The sequence below is a fragment of the Rattus rattus genome, chromosome 11 (genome assembly GCF_011064425.1).
Source record: "Rattus rattus isolate New Zealand chromosome 11, Rrattus_CSIRO_v1, whole genome shotgun sequence".
Lineage (NCBI taxonomy): Eukaryota > Metazoa > Chordata > Mammalia > Rodentia > Muridae > Rattus > Rattus rattus.
In genome coordinates, this window is record NC_046164.1 from 48,739,765 (window position 1) to 48,756,936 (window position 17,172).

The window sequence follows — 17,172 nt, forward strand, 5'->3', positions numbered from 1 at the left end:
AGATGAACTCTCAATCCTAAATATCTATGCTCCAAATACAAGGGCAACTACATACATAAAACAAACCTTACTAAAGCTCAAAGCACACATTGCACCTCACACAAAAATAATAGGAGATTTCAACACCCCACTCTCATCAATGGACAGGTCATGGACACAGAAATTAAACAGACATAGACAGACTAAAGTCATCAACCAAATGGATTTAACAGATATTTACAGAACATTCTATCCTAAAACAAAAGGATATACCTTCTTCTCACCACCTCCTGATACTTTCTCCAAAATTGACAATATACTTGGGCATAAAACAGGCCTCTACAGATACAGAAAGATAGAAATAATCCTATGTGTCCTATCAGACCACCACAGGCTAAAGCTAGTCTTCAATAACAGTAAGGAAAGAATGACCACATATACATGGAGGTTGAACAATGCTCTACTCAATGATAACCTGGTCAAGGGAGAAATAAAGAAAGAAATTAAAGACTTCTTAGAATTTAATGAATGTGAAGGTACAACATGCCCAAAAATATGGGAAACAATGAAAACTGTGCTAAGAGGAAAACTCATAGCTCTGTGTGCCTACAGAAAAGAAAAACAGGAAGAGCATATATCAGCAGCTTGACAGCACACCTAAAAACCTCTAGAACAAAAAGAAGCAAATACAACCAGGAAGAGTAGAGGCAGAAAATAATCAGACTCAGAGCTGAAATCAACCAAGTAGAAACAAAATGAACCATAGAAAGAATCAACGGAACCAAAATTTGGTTCTTTGAGAAAATCAGCAAGATAGGTAAACCTTTACCCAGACTAACGACAGGACACAGAGAGTGTGTCCAAATTAACAAAATAAGAAGTGAAAAGGGAGACATAACTACAGAATCGGAGGAAATTCAAAAAATCATCAGAACCTAATACAAAAGCCTATATTCCACAAAACTTGAAAATCTGCAGGAAATGGAAAATTTCTTAGACAGATACCAGGTACTGAGGTTAAATCAGGAACAGATGAACAATTTAAACAACCCCATAAATCCTAACGAAATAGAAGCATTCATTAAAGTTCTCCCAACCAGGGGTTGGGGTTTAGCTCAGTGGTTAGAGTGCCAGGTCCAGAGGCCCTGGGTTGGTCCCCAGCTCGAAAAAAAAAGAACAAAAAAAAAAAAAAAAAAAAAAAAAAAAAAAAAAAAAATTCTCCCAACCAAACAGAGTCCAGGTCCAGATGGGTTCAGTGCAGAATTCTATCAGAATTTCATGGAAGACCTCATACCAATACTATTCAAACTATTACACAAAATTGAAACAGATGGAGCACTACCGAATTCCTTCTATGAAGCCACAATTACTCTTATACCTAAACCACACAAACACCCAAAAAGAAAGAGAACTTCAGACCAATTTCCCTTATGAATAACATGTAAAAATACTCAATAAAATTCTGGCAAACTGAATCCAAGAGCACATCAAAACAATCATCCACCATGATCAAGTAGGCTTCATCCAAGGCATGCAGGGATGGTTTATTATATGGAAAACCATCAACGTGATCCATTATATAAACAAAATGAAAGAACAAAACCGCATGATCACTTAATTAGATGCTGAGAAAGCATTTGACAAAATTCAAAACCCCTTCATGATAAAGGTACTGCAAAGAAATGGAATTCAAGGCCCATACCTAAACATAGTAAAAAGCCATATACAGCAAACCAGTCACTAACATTAAACTAAATGGAGAGAAACTTGAAGCAATCCCACTAAAATCAGGGACTAGACATGGCTGCCCACTCTCTCTGTACCTATTCAATATAGTTCCTGAAGTTGAAGCCAGAGCAATCAGACAACAAAAGGACGTCAAGGGGATACAGATCGGAAAAGAAGAAGTCAAAATATCACTATTTGCAGATGATATGATAGTATATTTAAGTGATCCCAAAAGTTCCACCAGAGAACTACCAAAGCTGATAAAAAACTTCAGCAAAGTGGCTGGGTACAAAATTAACTCAAATAAATCAGTACCATTCCTCTACACAAAAGAGAAACAAGCCGAGAAAGAAATTAGGGAGATGACACCCTTCATAATAGTCCCAAATAATATAAAATACCTCAGTGTGACTTTAACCAAGCAAGTAAAAGATCTGTATGATAACAACTTCAAGCCTCTGAAGAAAGAAATTGAAAAAGACCTCAGAAGATGGAAAGATCTCCAATGTGCATGGATTGGCAGGATTAATATAGTAAAAATGGCCATTTTACCAAAAGTGATCTACAGATTCAATGCAATCCCCATCAAAATACCAATGCAATTCTCCAAAGAGTTAGACAGAACAATTGGCAAATTCATCTGGAATAACAAAAAACCCAGGATAGCTAAAACTATCCTCAGCAATAAAAGGACTTCAGGGGGAATCACTATCCCTGAACTCAAGCAGTATTACAGAGCAATAGTGATAAAATCTGCATGGTATTGCTACAGAGAGAGACAGATAGACGAATGTAATACAATTGAAGACCCAGAAATGAAGCCACACACCTATGGTCACTTGATTTTTGTCAAAGGAGCCATAACCATCCAATGGAAAAAAGATAGCACTTTCAGCAAATGGTGCTGGTTCAACTGGAGGTCAACATGTAGAAGATTACAGATCGATCCATGCTTATCACCCTGTACAAAGCTTAAGTCCAAGTGGATCAAGGACCTCCACAACAAACCAGATCCACTCAACCTAACAGAAGAAAAAGTGGGGAAGCATCATGAACACATGGGCACTGGAGAAAACTTACTGAACAAAACACCAATGGCTTATGCTCTAAGATCAAGAATCGACAAATGGGATCTCTTAAACTGCAAAGCTTCTGTAAGGCAAAGGACACTGTTGTTAGGAGAAAACAGCAACCAACAGATTGGGAAAAGATCTTTGCCAATAGATAGAGGGCTTATATCCAAAATATACAAAGAACTCAAGAAGTTAGACCGCAGGGAGACAAATAACCCTATTAAAAAATTGGGTTCACCAGTGAACTAGACTGTTGGGGAGAGGGCAGCAAAGGGGTTGGGAGGAAACCCATAAGGAAGGAGAGGGGGGGTGATGTTTGACGGAAACCAGGAAAGAATAACACTCTAAAGAAATGTATATAAAAAACTCAAGTTAATAATAATAAAAAATAAAAAAATAAAAAAAAATTGGGTTCAGAGCTAAAGAAAGAATTCACAGATGAGGAATGCTGAATGGCTGAGAAACACCTAAAGAAATGTTCAACATCTTTAGTCATAAGGGAAATGCAAATCAAAACAACCCTGAGATTTCACCTCACACCAGTGAGAATGGCTAAGATCAAAAACTCAGGTGACAGCAAATGCTGGCGAGGATGCGGAGAAAGAGGAACACTCCTCCATTGTTGGTGGGATTGCAGACTGGTACAATCATTCTGGAAATAAGTCTGGAGGTTCCTCAGAAAATTGGACATTGAACTACTTGAGGACCCAGCTATATCTCTCTTGGGCATATACCCAAAAGATGCCCCAACATATAACAAAGACAAATTCTCCACTCTGTTCAAAGCAGCCTTATTTATAATAGCCAGAAGCTGGAAAGAACCCAGATGCCCTTCAACAGAGGAATGGATACAGAAAATATGGTACATCTACACAATGGAATATTATTTAGCTATCAAAAACAATGACTTTATGAAATTCAAAGGCAAATGGATGGAACTGGAAAATATCATCCTGAGTGAGGTAACACAATTACAGGAAAACACACATCAATGCACTCATTGATAAGTGGATATTAGCCCAAATGCTTGAATTGCCCTAGATGCACAGAACACATGAAACTCAAGAGGGATGACCAAAATGTGAATGCTTCACTGCTTCTTTAAAAGGGGAACAAGAATACCCTTGGCAGGGAATAGGGAGGCAAAGTTTAAAACAGAGACAGAAGGAACACCCATTCAGAGCCTGCCCCACAAGTGGCCCATACATATACAGCCACCCAATTAGACAAGACGGATGAAGCAAAAAAGTGCAGGCTGACAGGAACCGGATGTAGATCTCTCCTGAGAGACACAGCCAGAATACAGCAAATACATAGGCGAATGCCAGCAGCAAACCACTGAACTGAGAATGGGACTCTCATTGATGGAATAAGAGAAAGGATTGAAAGAGCTGAAGGGGCTTGAGACCCCATATGAACAACAATGCCACCAATACAGAGTTTCCAGGGACTGAGCCACTACCCAAATACTATACATGGACTGACTCTGGGCTCCAACCTCATAGGTAGCAATGAATAGCCTAGTAAGAGCACCAGTGGAAGGGGAAGCCCTTGGTCCTGCCAAGACTGAACCCACAGTGAACGTGATTGTTGGGGGGAGGGCGGTAATCGGGGAAGGATGGGGAGGGGAAAACCCATATAGAAGGGGAGTGGGAGGGGTTAGGGGGATGTTGGCCTGGAAACTGGGAAGGGGAATAACAGTCGAAATGTAAATAAGAAATACTGAAGTTAATAATGATTAAAAAAATAAAGTGCAAAGTGAAGCCTGAGACAGTAAATGGGAGTAACTCACAAGAGTAATTCTAGCTATTGGGAGTTGGAGGAGACCAAACATAAATCATCTTCAAGACTACAGTATGAGCCAGTGTTTCACAAAGAAAAGTAAAGACGATCATTTCAGTGAAGGAAAACATGAGAGAATACCTTAGTCAGAATGATCTGACTTCCAGATTATCCAGATCCACATGGTTAGCTCGATGAGTGTTTGAACAACATAAAGAATCCTTGTTGAAAAACATTATATAAAGCACACTAATGAAATATACAAGCTATAGTAGAAATATATTGGCGATGAGCCTAAAACAACATTTGGAATGAAATCCAAGCTCTTCAATGTTTTCCTTTCACAAGACAGAATTTAAAATTTCTATCCTATCCTGGAGTCTAAAGGTCTTTACATCCATCTACATGACCAAAGGAAAATCATTACTTCCAAGTTTTGAGCACTACAGAGAGGTCTTCAGCCAAACCAGGCAGTTATTCAGGCTGCAGGTCTCTGAGTGTGTTCTCTGGCTCCACTGAAGCCTTTATGTACCTCATTGCTCAACCCTCCCTGTTGTATCCTCACCCTTCAACTGTGAACTGGATTTGGATTTCCAGGTTTAATCTCCACTATTTTACTTCTAGAGCAAACATCCAATCATTTCAGTGGTTGAATCAGAAGGGCTGGTAATTACATACATTCCACTCATCACCATCGCTGCCCACCCCTCCAAAAGTTTCTTGGCTAAGTACAAATATAACACTTGTTAATGAAACATACAACACCTAGCTTTGTGATTTTTCTACTCCCTTGCTTAAGGTTTCCTGAGTTTTCAATGTGCTTCAGTGACTGTGTCATGCTCTAAAGCCAAGGTTATTTTAGAAGTCAACATCCTAGCAATCCTCCTGCCTCTGAATCCTTCTTAAGATTACTGCTGTGAATAACCATATCTGACTGAATCTTATTCATGTGACTAGTCATTCCCAGTTTTCTAAACCTCAGGGTTTAATCTGTTGCTGATTAAAGAAAAAAAATAATTCAATGATTTCGTTTCTCACTGGATTAGGGAACAAACACCACATCAGAGAAAGGAATAAGTACTGGAGCTCAAGAACTGAACTGGATTCTCTGTCAATAAAGTGCAGCAGCAGCCACTCAAATGGGTGAAACAGGAGCATGACTTGATTCCATTATTATTGCCATGGTGCCGTGTATGTACTCGGGTGGCAGGGAGCTATGCAGTATACTGGGAGGCATCTCTCCAACTCTCTGTGCAGCATACATGATGAGGCATGCTGGTAAGCTGAAAATTGAAAGTTGCAGGTAGGAGGCTCAGTTAAAAGTCATCTTCAGCCAAATTGGAAGCTGAAGAATAGCATGAGCCCTACAAAACCTGCTTTGTAAATGGACAAAAGAAAGATAAAAGAAGATAAAAGAGATGCTGCCCTTGGCTCCTCAGGAAACAGAGAGTATATCAGGTAGGATCATCCAAACAGCCTTAGTCAAGGGATGAAACCTGAAGTGGGACTTGAGGTGGAGAATTGCTTCATCCAAAATGAGCACCTGTCTATCTTCTATTCCCACCACCTACATGGTTGCTTGAGTTGATCTGTGAATGAGTTCCACCAAAGACTCAACAACCTTCTGGCGTTCTTCAGCACCAAGAATGCGAGGGATGACCATTCATTGTTGTGGGCAGAACACCCTACACATAGAATAAATTTTTAAACAGTAGATCTATTTGGGAATGGTGGCACACACATTTAATCATACCACTCAGGAGTTGAAGGTTGATTCATTCAGTGAGTTCAGGGCTAGCCTCACCTAAACATTTAATTCCTAACCATTGAAGTCTGTGGAGTGAAAATCTATCTTAATATTAAACCAGACCTGCAGGAGGTCACATGATGTTAATCTCAGCACTCAGGGGACAGAGGCGTGGGGGTCTTCCAGGTCCAGACAAAACTGGTTCACAGAGTGGCATGTGGGAAAACCAGGGCTCTTAAATGAAGATACCCAGTCTCAAAACCAGAAAACAAATAAAGACACAAACAAAGTATAGTTTATGCAGTGATTCAGGTACAGGCCTAAACCTAGCATTAGGCAAGTAGGGGCAGGTGGACTTCTGAGGTCAAGGTCAGCCTGGTGTAAACTGTGAGTTCAGATATAACCAGAGCTGTTACATAGACAAACCCTGTCAAAAACAAAACAAAACAAGACAAAAATGCAACAACCACAACAAAATATGAGACCAAGCAAACAAAATTCCTAAATAAAAACCTGAAGAGAGCTTTAGAGCCAGTGATATGCCTCAGACAGGAAAGGTACTTGCTACCAAGCCTGAATTCACTAATTAAGCCCACAGGTATACTGAGAGACACCACTTCAGGTTCTAGTCCTCCCACATCTACATGGATGCTCCCCTGCTGACACAGCAAAACACAAATGAACTAAGATTGTCATCATGGAAAGAACAGCAGCAGAGATGATCCAGGGTGGTGATGGATGCTTCAAAGGACTGATGAAGGAAGGCCCCCAAACTGAGTCTAACCTAGACTACATAATATAATTCAGTATCACTCAAACAAATACCTACAATTGGAACTTGGTGTTAAAAAGGCATCTCAGCCGCTTGTCCTTGGACTTCATGAATGAAAGTGACTGCATTACAGAGTCCAAGATCCTTGGGTCAAGAGAAAATGGGTTTCTTCCAAAGTGCTGTGGATGTCTCCTGGGAAAATGAAGTAGAAATCAATAGTGGGAAGAAAGAATTTCAGTGTAAAATGGGACCAAGAGAAAGGAGATATTGAGCTGAGCTGGGTACAGCTCAGGAGCAGGGAATTGGAGAGACCAGGAGTTAGAACTGACCTTGACAGTCTAACAGGCACCACAGTTATTAATGGAAGGGCCACAAGTACATCTAGCTAGAGATAAACCCAATGACATAATTTTTAGGAAGGTTGAAAAAACTGAACCTTCATAAGCATGGAGCCCTTCGTCTAAATAGGCAGTGGTGGGAAAATAAGTTTCTTCAAGTCCAGGCTTTGGGCTCAATGGGAAGGGATAGACACCTGATGCTGTTCTATTCCTACAAGCTTTTGTCTAGTGTTTTCTGTCATTGACGTGTGTCCCTCTGAGAAGCTTGCCAAGGATGTCTTTGAAGAATTCCATGCAAGGGTGGAGCACATTAGATTCAATTGGTTGGCCAGTATGGTTTCCCCATACTGGAAGCCCTATCTTGGTGCCTTTGATCTTCTGTTTCATGTTCTTCAGAGTAGGAGGATGGAGGTCCTGACAGGATTTCTTGTTTGGTTTTGGTTTGTTTGTTGGTTGGTTTGTTTGTTTTCGAGAGTTCGGTCTTTGGTTGAGGGTGTCCTCAGGATCTGCCTGAGGCTGAAATCCTGCTGCTAAGCTTGTTCTGTGTGTGGTGGAAAACACTAAAAACTTCCAGCCTGCTTGTTACTCTAGTTTTCTATAGCGAGGGGGAATTTAGAATTCCAACTCACAGAGATCCTTCTGCCTTGGTTTTCATTTCCTGTTGGGAGGAATTCTTTGTGAGCCAAATCAACTAGCTGTGCTTTCTTCATTTATGACCAGCATTGTTCACCAGGAAACTCACCTGTAGCCCTTAATCTATTCTTGAAAATACATGCACAAAACTATGAAATACCATTGTAAGATGATATGACAAAAACTTACACAATTATTTGTCTGCTATGGAAGAAAAATTGACCTTCATCCTTTGCTATCTTCTATTAGGGCCTTCCTAAGGCTTTGGGCAGGAGGATGACTTGCATTCATTTTGGCAAGGATTTCTATGGCTGCTGGGAAATGCTTAATCTTTTGCCTAATCTTTAAGATCATACTTAATTTTAGAGAACATGAGCTAAGTGTGAACTCAGGTAAACTAATGGGCTGGTACCTAGTATTAGTTTCAATGTTGTCCCCCACCCCCCAACAAATCCAAATCTCTAGGCTAATTCCCAACAGGACCAGCATTTCCACGTTATACCCTCAAACAGACCAGTTTCCCTATATTATTCCCCCAACAAACCTGCACCTTCCAGTTACAATCTCACCCCTTGCCTAAGAATCACCAATGGAGAGGGTAACAGAAACTAAGTTAATGATTGTCTTCCGGCACTGGCCAATTATGTTAAAGGCAACAGTAGCTTTCCAATTAGATGCTTGCACATTACCTCTGCAGATATTTTGGGCTTCCTTACCACCAAGACTTTCCTGTGTGATGGAGGTGAGTTGGGGGGTGGGCTGAGCCTGACAGACAGTGTAAAAACCTGCAGTTGTATCAGATCAGATCATGTTGGTTTCAGGGTATCACTAACATTTCCCTCCCACAATACTGTAACTCAGGAAGTAAAAGTCCTTGCTTGAAATCACAAAAAGTAGCTTATGTATCAGTGCATCATCTAGACAGATGGGGGCATGCATTTCTTTTCAAAACTTGTGAGTCTGTGTAAAGTCCCAGAAATACAATGTCATCTTTGGCTATAATATAAAGTGTGAGGGAAGCCTGTACTGAACTAAAATATTTTCAAAACCAGTTTAAAAAAGTGTGTAATGGGGGAACATGCCATCCATGGTTTTTAAGAAAGTTGAAGGAGATTTCAGAAAAGGAAGGATCATTGGGCATGGAGACATGCTCAGTGGATTTGGGTATCTTGGAATGCTACAGGATAAGTTAGGGAACCCTCATATTTGCAGAATTCCTAAATTTTGTAAGTATTACATAGTTTTGACTTTGATATTAGACTGAGTCTTGCTGAAACCACAGTGGTTTTAGAACTCTAGTTTAGTTAGTCCTCCTGCCTCCAGCACACGTCCTGGTACTGATTTCAACTTGAGCAAGCATACTAGGCTGATCCTACCTGATTTATTTGCTCTTTTGACAGCCTCAACCTCCTATTCCTCTTTTCTTGAGGCCTCTATTTAGAAATGGCTCCAAATGTGCACCTCAGGCTGCCCCTGTATTATAATATGGCTGAAGAGGGTTTTTTGAATTGATCCTCTGCTTTTCAACTCCTCAAATTGTGAGGTTACAGGGCTACCATCTTCCCGGTGCATGGAATGCTGAGAGATGACTCCTTCCATGCTGCGTAGCTCTGTGAATACAGAGTAGAAACCCAGGACCCTGGGACAATGCTAATGGAATCAAGCCATGATCCTGCCTAAACCTTTGAATACGTGATATTGTAGTTTATTGAAAAATCTTTTTATTCAGTCCTTGAGCTCCAGAACATATAAGTGATTATTAAAATTGTTTGTTCAAAATCAAGTGAACAAGACTTATGAATTATTTTATATGACTATTTTCAGCAACAAATTAAACTCTGCACTGCAGCAAATAAAACTAACTTGTCACATGAATAAAATTCACTAGGTTATACTGATTCACACCTTTAATCCTCACAGGAAGAAGGATGGTGAGGCAGGAGGACTGCTAAACTTAGAGTTCTAAACCACTGTGGCTTCACAGCAAGACTCAGTCTAATATCAAAGTTAAAACTATGTAATAATTAAGCAAATGAAGGAGAAAATCCACAAATTCATGATATGTTGTTAATCAACAGGCGAAATGTCTGAGAGGTGGTCCTTGAAAAAGTATTCTCACCCAGAGTTCTGATTCAATCAAAAGAATTGGTTGGATATTACATAGAATTCAAAAGGTGGAGCTTAACCAAATTCCAGTGGGAGGTAGGAGGTGTGGCTGTAATGGGGTGAGGGTGAGCAGAGAGGTATATAAAGGCTTCAGTGAAGCCAGAGAAAATATTCAGAGACCTGCAGCCTGAATAGCTGCCTGGTTTCTCTGGGATGCAGAGATCTGTGTGCAGTGCTCAAAACTGGTATGTAATTGATTTCCCTTGAATCATGCAGTTTGATGTAGACCTCTAGACTCCAAGATATGAAAACACATTTTAATTTCTGTCTCTTTAGATGAACTCATTGAAGAACTTGGATGTAATTCCAAATCTAGTTTTAGTTTAATCTCAAACATCTAGGTTAACCTGTTGATTTCATTATTGTGGTAGATTTTTAAAAAGAAGTCTTTCTATGTTATTCACACTCTCCTAGAAATGGCCATGTGGCTCTGGGTAGGCTGGATGTCAAGATCCTCCTGACACAGAAGACTCCTCAGAGCTAAGTATCTAGCAAGTTCCCTCATATTTCCATTCTCACAAATGCTTCTTGTGTTAGTTTTTGTGAGACCCTGGCTCATACTGGAGACCTGGAGACCATGTGTCTTTGATCCTCTTTAACTCATAATACCTAGAATTATACGTGTGAGTTACTCAAATGTCTTACCTTAAGCTATGCTCTGCATCTTTTTAACATAGCTTTGTTTTGGGATATGGTCTGCTTTTGGAACCCAAGAAATCCTGAAAATTTTAAGAACCTACTGTTGTCATCCTTCTTAGTAGGAATTCAATTTTGATCCACAACTGGAGGATTTTTTGTTTCTTTTATTGTTTGTTTGCTTGTTTCAATTTTTCTTTGTTGATTGGTTTGTTCTTTCTTTTCTTTCTTCCTTTTTTTTGATTATTTTATTGACTTATATTTCAGAAATTGTCCCCCTTCTTGGTCTCCCCTCCACAACTCCACTCTAAACCTGCCTCTCCTTTGACCCAAAAGAGGTGATTCCCCATCCAGCCACCCATCCTCCCCTCACTCCTTTAGCACCACCTTCCTGGTAAACAAGCCTTCATGGGACCAAAGCCTCCCCTCGCATTGATGCAAGATAAGGCAGTGCTTTGCTGCCTGTTTATCTGGAACTATGAATTCACCCGTACTCTTTGGTTGGTGGTTGCTCTGTTGGAGCTCTGAGTGGTTAAGTTAGTTGATCTTGTTGTTATTCCTATGAGTTTTCAAGCTGATTCAGCTCCTTCAGTTCCTCACTATCTCTCCAATTGCGATTCCCAAGTTCAGTAAATTTGGTTGCCTGTGAGTGTCTGCAATTGTCTGACACAGGTGGTGGCACAGCCTTTCAGAGGACAGCCATACTGGGCACCTGTGTAAGCACAGCTTAGCCTTAGCAATAGTGATGGGATTTGATGTCTGTTGATGGGATGGATCCCAAGGTAGGTGGTATCTGGATGGCCTTTCCTTCAGTCTCTAATCCATTTTTTGCCCCTGCTTTTTCTTTAGACAGTAAATTCTAGGTTAAACATTTTGAGATGGGTTAGTGTCTCCATTCTTCAACTGGAAGCCATGTCTATTCACTGGTGGTGGTCTCTTCAGGTTATCCTCCCTCTCATGCATATTTAAGCTACTGTCATCCACATGGGTCCTGGGAGTCTCTCCTTTTTACTATCTCTCTTTCATTCTTTCATTTTTTAAAGAAAGGTCACTTAATATATTTTGAGCAGAAAATTATATACATTTGAGTGATCAACACTCTCCCATGATTTCACTGTGGGAGTCTGTCTTTATATGACCAGTTTAGGATGAAGAGGTAAAATGATGTCCTCTAACACTGCCAGAGAAGAAACTCAGAGTCTTAAATTTGTTGTGTTTGTGAAAAGTTTTACAATCTTTCTCTAGAAAATATATTTTTTGCTAACTCCTTCCCCAGGAGCTTTCCTATTGGAGACCTTAGAAGATGAGTGTTCCGACCCCACTCACACTCCAGATGCTGGCAAGACAGTCACTGCTCAGAATGAGGATGTGCCATATCCTCTGGAGGAGATGCCAAATGTGCTTCTTCAGCACTGTTCAAGGAGGCCTTTGAGGGGCAGACAAACCAAGCTTGGTGTGAAAGAAAATGGTGGCAACTTGGCCCATTGCCCTGTCTCCCCTGTGGGTGCATTGATGAAACACGAGCCTAGAAACCGTTTAAGCTGTGCTAGATGGAGTAGACATGCGACTGACAAGAAAGTTTCACCCCAGGTAGGAAATAAACAATTACCATGAAGGGTTCATGGACTACACAGTAGAGATTATTAGGGCAGATGGCTGGCTGCTATAAGTTGATCAGAGTTTCTGAAACATCTTCATGAGGGATACATGGTTCAAAAGTTATTTATTTTTTCTAGGACAGTTGAATATGGTTTATAGTTGAATATGGACTAGATAAGTGCAGCCTCACAGTAGAATGAGCTTATCCCTGACATTTCTACAACCACTAATGATATAACTAAGGAGAAATAAGGTTTGACTTAGTGAAAGAAAAGTAATCAAGTGAATAGAAATCATGGGAAAGCATCTGGAGTATACCTGAGTCCAGTTTGGAAGTCAGCTGCTTAAACAGCATGTGTCTTAGCAAGGGGGAGAGATGAGTTTAGATATGTCATAAAAGTTGATTCGGAGTCTAATGACATTCATATGTTTCACCAACAGGAGAACAAAACTACAGGTTCTTGATTTGAGAAATGCACACCAGGCCTTCTGGAACATATGGGCTGGTGCTGAGGAGAGCAGCTGTTCAGCAGAATACTGGGAGGAAAAGCAAGTAGTGAAGGTCTTGCCCAGATATGCACTGAGGCGGCAGCGAGTGAAGGTCATAGTTGAATTGTGCATCTGGTCCTGCCTTGATGAAACACAAGAGTATTTTTTGAAGTGGGCCCAGCAGAGAAAGGGCTCCCTACATTTCTGTTGTACAAAGATGACAATCTGGGAGCTGCCACTCAGAGTTCTCAAAGAGATCTTGAATGTATTTAATCCACAACACATCACTGAATTAGAACTGAATACAGAGTGGAATCTGTCTGACCTGGCACATTTTGCTCCCTACTTTGGAAAGATGATAAATCTTCAGAAAGTCTTCCTGGCACCCCTCCACAAGATGACCCTCTCTAATAGCACTGAAACAAGAGACAGAGAAACCAAGTGTATCAAGAAGTTTATATCTCAGTTCTCCAAATTCAATTGCCTCCAGCATCTCTGCATGTTCTGCGTCCATTTTCTTAGAGATCACATGAATCAAGTCCTAGGGTAAGTAAGAACGTAGAGCTAGGTCTGATAGCAAAGCAAATCTGTCTCTCTTATCTTAAGGATTAGTGGCGCATAATGCCAACAGTCACTAGGAACAAACATTCAGAGACTCATAAGACTCAGGATTTTATATCCTGTTTTCATGTATACTGAGCTACAAAAGGTAACTTTTATGAGTGAAATCAGTGTTTCAAATAAGCATTTAGGAATCAGACAATTGATTTGGCATTAAGATAGGTAGTAGGAGTGGATTGTAATTTTTCCAGGGATTTTCTGGATTTGGAGGACTAGGTAGCATAGTTTGAACCTGAGCTATATGCTCAAATCTAAGAAAACAGTCTTGTCCCCCAATTTCCATGGGTGACAACTTTGGAACACAAGTAGCACTGGATGAATGGGACAGGGGGTACAGCTTGTGCTGTAAATGAGAGCACAGGTGACTTCAGAAGGAAGGATAGAGTCCATATTCATTGAGAACATAGTAAATATCGAGATGCTGTCAGGACTTTATGTTGATGGAAGTACTTCTGTGTGCTTTCTGGACTTATGAGGTAAACTGCTTTTCAGTGTGAGAGTGAAGTCAGTGGATGAACTCTGGGCTGGGCCTGACTGAGAAATTTACATCAGGAAGCATCAAAACTGATGTCCTTGATCATTTAGTCAAACTGACCATAGGGTACCTGGATCCTTCTATCACTCTGTACATTCCAGCCAAATCTCTACAACACTATTAGTCATAACTAAGACCCTATTCCTTAACTAGGTCCTGATGACTCCTTGAGAGACCATTTCAATCACTTACTACCTAATAATTTCACAGAAAGACTTGGATTCCCTATCCCGCAGTCAAGCCCTATTTCAGCTCAAACATCTGGATTTGGGAGGAGTGGTCTTATGTGATCTGGATATTATGCCTCCTGAGAGGTCTCCCAGAGAAAAGTGGCAGACACTCTTGAAACTCTGGATTTGAAGTGGTGTAGAATGAATGACTCCCAACTCTATGCCCTCCTACCTGCCCTCAGACATTGCTGTCAGCTCCACCATGGTCAATTCTACAGCAACAACTTCTCCATGTACATTCTGAAGGACCTTTGCAGCACACCATCAACTGGGGCAGGATCAATGTGGAACTATACCCTGGCCTCTGGAGTGCTATGATGACTGCTCAGGATTTCTGTGAAAGATTTGCCCTACTTTGTCCTGAGCTCATGGACACACTCAGGGGCAATAAGGCAGCCTAAGAGCATCTCCTTTGCTACAGGATACCTACCAAAGATGTAGTGAGCGCTGTATTTTATCACAATGGGTCCAGACTTTTGTTGTTGCTGGCAGTAAATTGGGAAATAGGACTCCCATATTTGAATAAACAACAGACTTGAGACACATCTCATCTCAGATTTCAGAGGTTATAGCTTCTGACACTGCTCAGATGGTTGAAAATAAAAATGATGTACAGTATTTTGGAATCAAGAAGAGCAAAGCTGACATGGGGAACAGACAAATATATTGTGGGAAGAAAGGTTTTGTCACATCAGAAACACAGTTTGCGCATTTTTATACAGCTTCTGCCCAGACAGATGCTTTATTGTGTAGTTATTCAACTGGATGTTTCTCTCTAGGGGTCTTTTGATTGTTACCAACCTTGATACCAGTGTTAGGTCTGGAAGGTTGGAATGGGTCCCGAAAAGAAGAACACTATATTGCATGAGTGCAGCAAAGTTCAGAGTGAAATTGGCATGTATAAAATAAAAGTTTTGTTGACACTTCTTTTCCCTTGTCCTTTTCCTCAGCTACATTTACAACCCTCTTGTGTGGCTTATCAGTTATGTGCACTAAACACCAAACTAAAAGTGAACAACATAGACACAGCTCCAAATGAAGTGGGATTAAATGGATTGAGAAGATGAAAATACAGTACATTCAGACTAGAGGCACTTTGAACCCATCAGAGATGCCCAAAGGAAGAAGACAAACCAGGGCAAAGTAAACAGGCTTTCAGTCTTGATCTTTTATGTCATGTCTCCCATGATTACTACTGGGAACGCTTACATACATGCTTATGCCACTTGTCTCTGGAGACGATTCTGTACCTCACCATATAGTACTCAAACTTTATGTAAAGAACCAAATAATATGCAGATCACTTACTATGCTCACTTACTAAGGAAAAGAATGTTATCTAAATCTGAGTTGTAACAAAAGGAAATATCACCGTCTAGTCATTATAATTTTACTGAATAGTGAACTATCAATAAAATAATGCATTATAGCATATTTATTAAACACATAGATCATCAGTTCCCTATTTAAATATCATTGTGATTGCTCATCTGAGTAATGGCTCTAAATCAAGAGATCTCAAAAAATGCCCCTGGAGAGAAGTTGAAGAAAAAGCATCAATGCCAGGAATATCACATTTCACACGCTAAGGAAGGTGAATAATGTTTTCATTTCCCATGAAGAACATGTGGACATCAATGCTAAGGTACACAGGAAGAGAAAAAAAAACAAAATAGAACAAGAAATTTCTCTCAGGCTCCTTCTTTCTCTCTTAACCTAAAACCTGTCCTTTTAGCTGCATATCCAGTTCACTGGCCTTATTCCTTGGGACCAGTGAACTCACCTAAGATTTACCTAGAGTAAACATGCTTTCATATTCTTAAAACAAATGACCTATAGTTTGAGAGAGATTGCTCACAGGTTAAGAGCACATGCTAGTGTTGCAGAGGACCAAAGATTGATTTCTGTTGTTATAATCAGGTAGCTCTCAAACGAAACTCAGGCTTCAGGTGATAAAACCCTCTATTTTGGTCTTTGTGGTTACCAACTTTCACATGCACAAAACTTAATAATACACAGGCAAATATATGCCTACCTGAAGTCTTTAAATGAAAATAAGTCAATTCCACAAAGAAATAAAAAAAATGGCCTACTTAATTAAAATGGGGATGTTGATGTAGAGCTCTGTGAAGAGAGCATGTGGAGTTTCAGGTGTGTCAACTGAGCTCAACTGGTGAGCAATGTCCTCATTTGCTCTGGTATCCAGTGTTTGAGCTCCTGTACCAAGAGTGAGTGAGGGGAAATTAGGAGTTTGTCAATATACATCATTGATTTCTGCATTAATTGCATGTATATTTGTGTTCTATTTGAATGCTTTCATGACCGAAAAAGGCATCAGAACCCGAAGATGGTTTGAGTTGCCAGATGGTTATCCAGAATTGAACTCAGGTTGTCTGATAGGTCAACGGGGAATCTTAATTACTGAGCCATGATCCCTCAATGCCCATATTTGACACTGGAAAAAGTACTTGAGGATACATAATCACAAGAAAGCTGGTGGTTTTTTGTTTTGTTTTGTTTTCTTTTGTTTGTTTTTGCATAAAAGCTTACCAGTTCAGCATTCTTTAATTTGTTGCCTTTCAGATGTTTTGTGCACATGAGTATGTTGATGACTTACAAATTGGTTTATTTTTTAAGATAATCACTAAGTAGATCTGCTAAAGCAATACCAATGCCCTGAGTCATTCCATGAAATGTCTGGATGTGCTTTACTTCATACAGTGTTTGTCTATCCATTCATTGGATTTGTGAACCACATTAAAAAGAGTGTAATAATACATAACAGTTATCTCAGCAGCCTACAGGTTGAGCCTTCAGAGCAGAAATTCAATATCACTCTATCTA

At 40.1% G+C, this 17,172-nt stretch overlaps 1 pseudogene; it reads left to right on the forward strand.

The window, feature by feature from the left end:
* Nucleotides 1–12,157: 12,157 nt before the first annotated feature.
* LOC116911997 lies at nt 12,158–14,769 on the forward strand (annotated as a pseudogene).
* The last annotated feature ends 2,403 nt before the right edge of the window (nt 14,770–17,172 follow it).